An 8,394-nucleotide genomic window follows, 5' to 3' on the forward strand; every position below is an offset into this window, starting at 1 on the left:
TGATTATTTCCCTATTCGATATATTGAATCAGTCTCATTTATTGAGGGAGATGTCCTTGTGGAGGACTCATGACTATAGTTGCATGGACTATGCAACCTCAGGATAGTTGATAGCTATTAGAAAAGCTATATGAGGTTGTAATACTTTGATTGATCTGATACATGTGATGGTTCCTCATTAATTCACTCAATGTTTTCTAGATAGATCGTCAGCTTCATTCATTTATAAGTTTCACTGTTGTTATTGCTTCTTTACTTTGTCATGTTATTCAAATGGAGGGAAAGGGGACTTATGACAAACTTAGGTTTCTAGTCATTTATTTTAAGATCATTATGTATTCATTTATATTATATTAGAATATATTTACAATATTATATTATAATTATGTTAATATTTAGATTATAATTTTATTTATATTTATAAAAATTCTATTATCTTTTATTTATTTTATTAAATTAAATCTAAAATTGAGGCATATTATAGCCCGCCCTTTCCAAAATTGCTTGTCCTCAAGCAATACAGATCTTAATGTATAGGGTATCCTATCACATCATTCAGATTATCAGTCTAGCGATCCTGAAATAAAATTTGAAATTGTGCTTAGATTGACAACATTTATAAATCATATAAAAAATATTTCATTAAAATATTAAATTTAAAAATTAAAAGAGATAACTTATCTTGATATGTTGTAGTACTTTCTTTCTCTCAACTATGCATTTCCCTTGTCCATGACGAATCTTTGTGAGAATCCTTATAATCTATTATAGAGTTTTTACCTTATCCAGATCTTATGGATATCCTAATTAGTATACATTTGTGAACTTTATGGAAGACTTCATCTCACCCTAAGCCTCTGTGAATGTCCCTCTAGGACTTTCCCTCTTTATTTAATCCTTAGGAGAGACTTTATCTCGCCAACTCCACCACTACAACATTAGTGACACACTCTCAACCTCCCCCATATTGATTTTTTTTCTCTTTTGTACAATGTAGTGTGGGCTTCGAGTTTCTAAACCACTCCATTTTGTTTGTATATTATTAGGAGAAAACTTTATTTTGAGGGGGCGATGATTTTGTCAATAAAATCATGTGTTTTCTAAAATGTTGTTAGTTTTTATCATGTCTTTCATAGTTAGGGTGACTGAGGGGTAGGTAGCCATCTCAACGGTTCACGTCGCATCCCCTCAGATGGAAGAAGGCATCAGTATTACCATCATTTTGGTATCATTGCTATTCATTGGATGTAAGCCTTGACTGATATTAATGAAATATATGGTGGTTCTTTGATGTTGCCTTGCATTTACTTTTATCTGTTATAACTCTTATACATTAGTATACATTAGACTACTTTTACTGTAGGCAATAAACAAATTCAACCATAGAACAAGGTAAATTATTTTCAAATTCCAACATAGTTACCCTAAATTGCAGGTCTTTGACTAATTAGAATGGATTGATTTATTAAATTTGTCTTGCATAAACAAGGGCACCAAAGTAAATGGAGTTAGGGAGGGGTAGATATTGCAAGGGCAATCAGCCATTCTGATTTTGATATCTATTCTTCAATTAGAGATCGGTTGAGGAGACATCATATGAGGGCATGAAAGATTCTTTGAAATTAATTCATTTAATTTGCCATGATATATCAAATTGAAACAAATATCACCCCTTTAAAATCACTTTTATTCCAAGAGTTAATTCAAGAGTAAAACAAAATAATACCAAATTTGTAAGATTGATCTTTTGAAATTAATTTAAAAATAATATATTTGATATATTTATTTATTCAAGAGTAAAACAAAATAATGGCAAATTTGTAAATAATGAAAGAATCAGCTTGAACTGCTAATACATTACAATGAAATAAGATACTAGGATGGAAGTCTGATCCAATGCAGAGAAAATAAGAATCAATCACACAATGAATGCCTAGAAAACTAAGACTGGAACACTATTTTAATAGATCAATCAGAAGGCATACAATATGCCCAAATTGAGGGATAACATGCAAATATGGCTAATTTAAATTGTTCAATGGTGATAAATATTTTCATGTTTGTGGCTTTTCCTTGCATTTCCTATAAATCTGTTGTTTGTAGAACCCGAGCATTGAATCGAAGGCTTGCCAGAGCGTTGACTGCACACATATCATCAACAACATCAACCAACATTGGTTAGAAATTCTTTATGGGAAAGTTTTTCTATTATTCACATGTAAACTATGAAACCCTAAATAACAAAGCAATCGTTGGTGCAGTAATATGAGAGAATATATACCAAAGTCAGATGGAGATTGTGAATCATGGTCGACAATGACTATTCTGCTTTGAATGTTAACAGTGACATTCTCAACTCCATGTCGTGCCCGCAACGAACTTTTAATCCTTCCTTCATCTGAATCCCTGCATATTCCCTCAATACGAAGACTTGTTCTCTTCATTATGGTAATCTAGTAATGATCCTATCCAATTCAAAGGGCAAGTGAATATGATGGAACAAAATCAAAATTATGATGTTTGCCTTGAATTAGAAGAGCAAATGAAGATTTGGGATAACTAAGATTAGATCTGAAAAACATTCCAATTGCAGATTTATCATCTATGCCTTCAACCGGTGGTGTATTTATATTTTTGCCGAGAAGAGTGAAATGCAAGAAATGTGTCCTTCCTTGAAGTGAACATGAAATAATCTCGAAATTGTGTTGACGCAGAGAAGACAATTGGTTTTACAATGGAGACAGAAATCGTTTACGTGAAGAAGGGAAGAGAATGTCAACTTGTGAGGTTTTCAGTTGTTGGTGAAAATAGTCAGCCATGCAGAGTCTTTCTAAATTTGACTTTTGAGATTGTGATTAAGTTTTACGTCAATGTAGGAAGCTGCCAAGAAATACTACTTCCAATTTTCCACTCTTCGATCGCCATGTGGATAATATGTTTAATCTCAATGTGTGTATATTAAACAAACAAGTGTCTTGTGGTGCCATCTACTTGTCATAATAGTTTTTATAATAATTTAACAAATTAATTTAATTTTGAATATTGTCAATTATGATTAATAATTTTATTTTAGAAATATAAAATTGGGATAATTATAATACAAGATATATAGTATATAAATAATATTTTTGAAGTATTTTAAATTGTGTTAGTTTACTATTTTTTATATACAAAGAGTTAATATAATGCTAGATATAACATATATTAATAATTTTAAATATTTTAAATTGTCGTAATTTTTTTAATTAAGAAAAATAGGTTTTACAGGGATCCTAAAACTCAAACGTTCTTACATAAAAAAGTATTGCATGTTAACAAAAAATTCTCAACAATTGAACAATAGCCAACAGAAAGACCAGAATGAAAGACATGCAAAAAACCAAAAAGAAAAAAATGTACAGAGACAAAATCCAAAGACAAAGCTTATATATTCTTCACTTACTCCCTTGCCTTCCTTTCAAGGTCCTAGATTGTCTCTACCACTTCATGGGCTCTCTAAAACTCCTCTACCAAGAGCTCCTAGTTCTTCTCACAGCTCCAATCCGTGTGGCTTTGGGTTATGTCTATTATGGTGTCCTCTTCCATCATGTCTTCATCATTGTTCTTCCCATCCTTCTTTGCGACAAACCCTCGAGCTCTCAACTTTCCACTTAAACTGACAATGTTATCATTGAGAGAATTAAGAAAAGTGAGCATCTGGTTAGCCATATTGTGGATGAAGTTCTCAATATTTTTCATCTTTTCTTCAACCATCTTGATTCGGTCCCCCAGGTCAATCGAGTTCCCTTGCTCATTCTTCTTCCCCTAGCTTTCCATCTGTCCCATTCTTTCTTTTACCTCCTCCAACTTGTGAAAAAGCCATTTTATATTTTGGAAGTTGTTAATCATGTTGTTTTTTGCATTGTTGAGCAAGTTCATACCCACGTCCCTCGCATTGTCAGTGATGGGCACCATCACTGGTTCTATAAGTTCTTCCAATTGGATCTTGCCCTCTTTTTCTTCAAGGATTTGGGGATTCATAACTTCTTTGACAATCCTCATTTTAGAGGTTTGGGCATTGAAGTTCTTCGAAGCCATACACTTGTTTTTAATTGCAAATGCACCACTTGTGTTTCCCTGTACCAGTTTCTCATTTTCTTGCTCTTGTGGGGGCATGACAAGGGGAGGGAAAAGAGAGATCTCTAGCCCCATATCATTTTGCCCCTTTAGTGGCATGTCCTCCTCTTTATTATTCCTTTGCTTCTTTTTGGGGTTACTAGCCAGCTCCTCTCTAGTCTTAACATCCATGCCCTTGGTCTCCTCATCCATTTCCATGTCTTCTCCTTCCTCATTATACTCTTGTTCCCCCTGACCAGTCATTTTGGGCATATGGCCCCTAGGGATTTTCTTGCAAGGAGCTTTACTAGGAGTGGGAATTTCCTTTTCTCTCCTCCTGCTCTTCTTCCCTGAAGATTGATATTCTTCCTCCTCCTTCGAGCTTAAGCTCTAGATTTCCTTCATGTCTGAGGAGAAATTGGAGCTCCCTGTCTCCTCAAAAGTAGCCACAACATGATGTAGGGGTTTGCTCCTTTCCTGAGCTTTAAAATATTCAAAGAGAAAAAGAAGTAAAACCTCGTGTAGGGAAAGGTTAGCACTAGGCTTTTTTCTTATAACCTGAAATATTCTTGTTTTTGGATGAATACAGGTAAAAAGGAAAAAAAAATTTAGTCCCATAATGGAAGTGGTTGAGCAAAAAAAAATGATGGGTTCTAACCCTATCAAACCTCGTATGCAGAGAAATAAACTCAATGATAGCCCTTAGCACATACCTCCAAAGCTTCTTGATCGAGTCCATCTCATAGTAAGTGTCAAATTTCACTAGCTCCTTCTCTTCCATGTTCTTGGCAAAATCCTTCACTACATTCACATTTACTTCTTTTATCTCTATAGAACTTCAAACCTTCATCAGGGATTTTAGTGACATGGGTGATGACCTCCACATTGATGTGATGCAACACCCCATCAATCTTAACCCTACCATCCTTCCAAGAATTAAGCATAAGATTGGTAACCACTGAGTTATACCCATGAAGCTTAGAAATGTAGTTAGCAATGCCTCCCTTTTTGAGTTTATTCTAGACCTTGGTTCTTTGTTTCCATTGCTTCACCACTCCAACTAGTTCCCTTCTACTATGTTCTCGCACCATTTCAATCAATTGGGTGATAGCCTTTCACATAAGCATAATTCTTTCTTCACCTTTCTTTGTCCTCTATTTTCTCTTTCCAAAACTGCCTCTTCTTTTAATTTCAAAGAATTGGAAAAGAAAATAAGCAACCCATAAAGCATCATAATTAGACACTATAAGCATCATCCACTAGTTCCCCCCATATTTTCCATAAATGCATTGGCTAGCACACATATTTGCATTAGTTTCCATAACTAAATGGGGATTTCGCCCATACCTCCATGGATACTCTCTTGATCAATTAGGCCTTTTGCAACTGATGCAATATTCCCTCTGATGGTCCATATTCTCACTCTTTCTCTTTTGACTACCTCATTCGCAAACCAATTGGCCACCGAGTTGGATTCCATATACTCGTGGTTGACATGTACACTCTCAAATTTTCCAAGGGTAGTGTGGATTTCTTCCACTATGTTTGTAATGGTCCAAGCAAGTTGGAGATCACCTTTCATGCATCTAATGATATTGTTTGAGTCCACCTCTAGCCATAAGTGTTTGACTCCCACTTCCAGCACTAGTTTAGTAGTGTGGAGAGTAGCATTGGCTTCAACATAGTGATCTATCTAGATTCCCAAGGGGTAGGAGAGAGTAGTGATACTTGCACCATGGCTTTTTTTGATGATGCATTGACATCCTATGGGACTAGGGTTGCCTTTGGCCACTCCATTGAAGTTGGCTTTATGCCAGCCTTCAAGGGGGAGTCTCCATTTGATCCCTTGTCTTTCATTTTCCTATCCTTATCCTTGTCCTTACTATTTCTCCCTTCACCAAGATCTCCATCCTTCCTTATAAAAAAATTTTCTCTCATATTGATGTTGATTTTATCTCCAAGTGCATTAGATAGAGCCTCTCTATCTCTAAAAAATTAATTGTTTCTCTCCTTCCATACTCCGCAACATAAGTGGGGCAAAGTCCATATGCTTATACTATGCAAATTTGTGTCTTTGTACATGCTTTCCCACTGATAGAAGAAGTCCAAAATATTTCGTGGCTTACACCAATTGACCTCATAGTTCTTGGTGAGATATTCCTAGACCTCCATGGAATAGTGGCAATGGATGAAGATGTGATTAACCATCTCCAATTGATGCTTGCAAAGAATACATATATTAGGGATATACTGACCTCTTTTTGCCAAGTTGCCTAGGGTAAGAATTTTATCTTGAAGTATCAGCCAGAAGAAAATGTTAATTTTAGGGGTAAGGCTAGGCAGCTAGGGCTTGGCCCAAAGAGGTTTCTCATTTAAGCTTCAAAGGGAGTTGTACCCCGAGGCCACCGAGTAGGATGCACATGGATTACCCTCACATATCAGTTCATCCTTGTTATTATTCAAGATCAAAGAGCTCAACATCACTATTATCAGCTTCAAATCATTTGATATCAAAGATAGATCTTTCCATCCCTGGTCCATTCTATAGTCTCTTATTATGAACAACCTTAAAAAGGTATTGGACTAGTTATCATATGTGAGATTATTAATGAGAGGGCCCTAAATCAGTCAATTATTGTACCAAAGAGGATCTTCTCTCCATTTCCCATTTTTCATTTCGCCTAAGAATTAGCTAGGGTTCTTTCCTTTAAGATCCCATTCTATATAACTGAGCTAATTAGGATGTTAGAATCATTAAGAAGATATCACAGAGAAGGTCTCCTAATATACTTATCCACCAAAATATCTCTCCATTCTCTAGTGCTATTAAATATATGTCAAACCTACTTAGGTTGGACAACATTGTTGAGATGCCTAAGTTTTCTAATTCCCAGACCTCCATAACACTTGGATAGGAAAATATTATCCTAAGCCACTAGGGGGTATCTTTTATGTTCCTCCAATCTAGACCATAGAAAATCTCTCTAGATCTATTCCATTTTCTAAGCATATTTGACTAGGATCTCAAAGAGACTCAAGGCATATGTGGGAAGATTCTAAAGAGAGGACTTCACCATAAGACATTTACTAGCTTAGCTAGGAGTGGTTCCTTTCCAACCCACCAACTTCTTGTTGAGCCTGTCAATAACCTTGTTCCAGAAAGAGTCTAGCAGCTTAATCCCCAACGAAAGTCCAAGATAGCTCATAAGTAGGCTTCCAACCCCACAACAAAGAATACCTACAATCTCCCTTTGTCTATCTATAGGGGTATTGATAAAGAATATTGAGCTCTTTTCCCAATTAATAAGTTGGCTTGTTCCCCTGGTATACATATCCAGTAAGCTCTTCATGGATTTGGCCTCCAAAACTAAAGCTTCTCCTTGCATTATAATGTCATCCAGAAACTATTGGTGAGTAAAAGATGCATGCCCTGAAGAAGGCTTGATTCCTCTAAAGGACCCTTCTCGGCTTTTTCTCTAAATCAATTTACCAATACACTCTACCATGATGTTGAAGAGGATGGGAGATAGGAGATCTCCCTGCCTTAAGCCTCTTGATGGTTTGAAGAAATTAGATGGATCCCTGTTAATAATGATAGCAAGAGAAGAGGTAGAAACAAGTTGGGAAATGAGTCTGCAAACCTAATGATCAAAACCAAAAACCTAGAGAACTATTCCAAGGAAGGTCCAGTCCACCCAATCATATGCTTTTGATAAATCCAACTTGAGGAGAAGACCCTCCCTCTTCCCAGCCTCTAGAGAATGAATAACTTCATGAACTAGCATTATAGAATCTAGAATCTACCTACCAGGGATGAAGCTCATCTGCTGCGGAGAAATGATCAAAGGAAGGATCTTGAGAATTCTAGTCATTATAACTTTTGAGATGATCTTGTAGAATGAATTGCAAAGACTAATGGGCCTAAATTGGTCCATAGTATCCACCCTAGGGGTTTTGTGGATAAGAACCAAAAAAGTAGAGTTAAGCTCTTTTAGAAGATTCCTTGCCCCAAAGAATTCCTACACCACCTTGACAAAATCCACCTTAACCACCTACCAATAACCTTGGAAGAAGAAAGTTGGAAAACCATCCGACCTTAAGGCTTTATTAGAAGGGAGAGAAAATAGAGCTTGTTTCACTTCCAGACAATTTGGTATAGCCCACATCATTGCATTATGGTGAGGCTGAATCATCTGGGGTAGAGATGAAATAATTTCCTTCTAGTCCTCCACAGATAACATATAATTTTAAATAGTCATATTTTACTATTTTGTATATTTTAAGTTTACTATAAGAAAT

The 8,394-nt window shown here is 35.7% G+C and overlaps 1 long non-coding RNA gene across 1 annotated transcript; it reads right to left on the reverse strand.

Moving 5' to 3' along the window:
- Positions 1–1,930: 1,930 nt before the first annotated feature.
- Positions 1,931–2,582, reverse strand: LOC149571089 (uncharacterized). Its single transcript, XR_016358406.1, has 2 exons — positions 2,282–2,582; positions 1,931–2,141 (listed from the first exon to the last, which is right to left on the reverse strand). It is a non-coding gene; the product is annotated as an uncharacterized LOC149571089 (long non-coding RNA).
- Positions 2,583–8,394: the final 5,812 nt, after the last annotated feature.

This window comes from Cupressus sempervirens, chromosome 2, assembly GCF_028749045.1.
Source record: "Cupressus sempervirens isolate cs-2001-9-10 chromosome 2, ASM2874904v1, whole genome shotgun sequence".
Classification (NCBI taxonomy): Eukaryota; Viridiplantae; Streptophyta; class Pinopsida; order Cupressales; family Cupressaceae; genus Cupressus; species Cupressus sempervirens.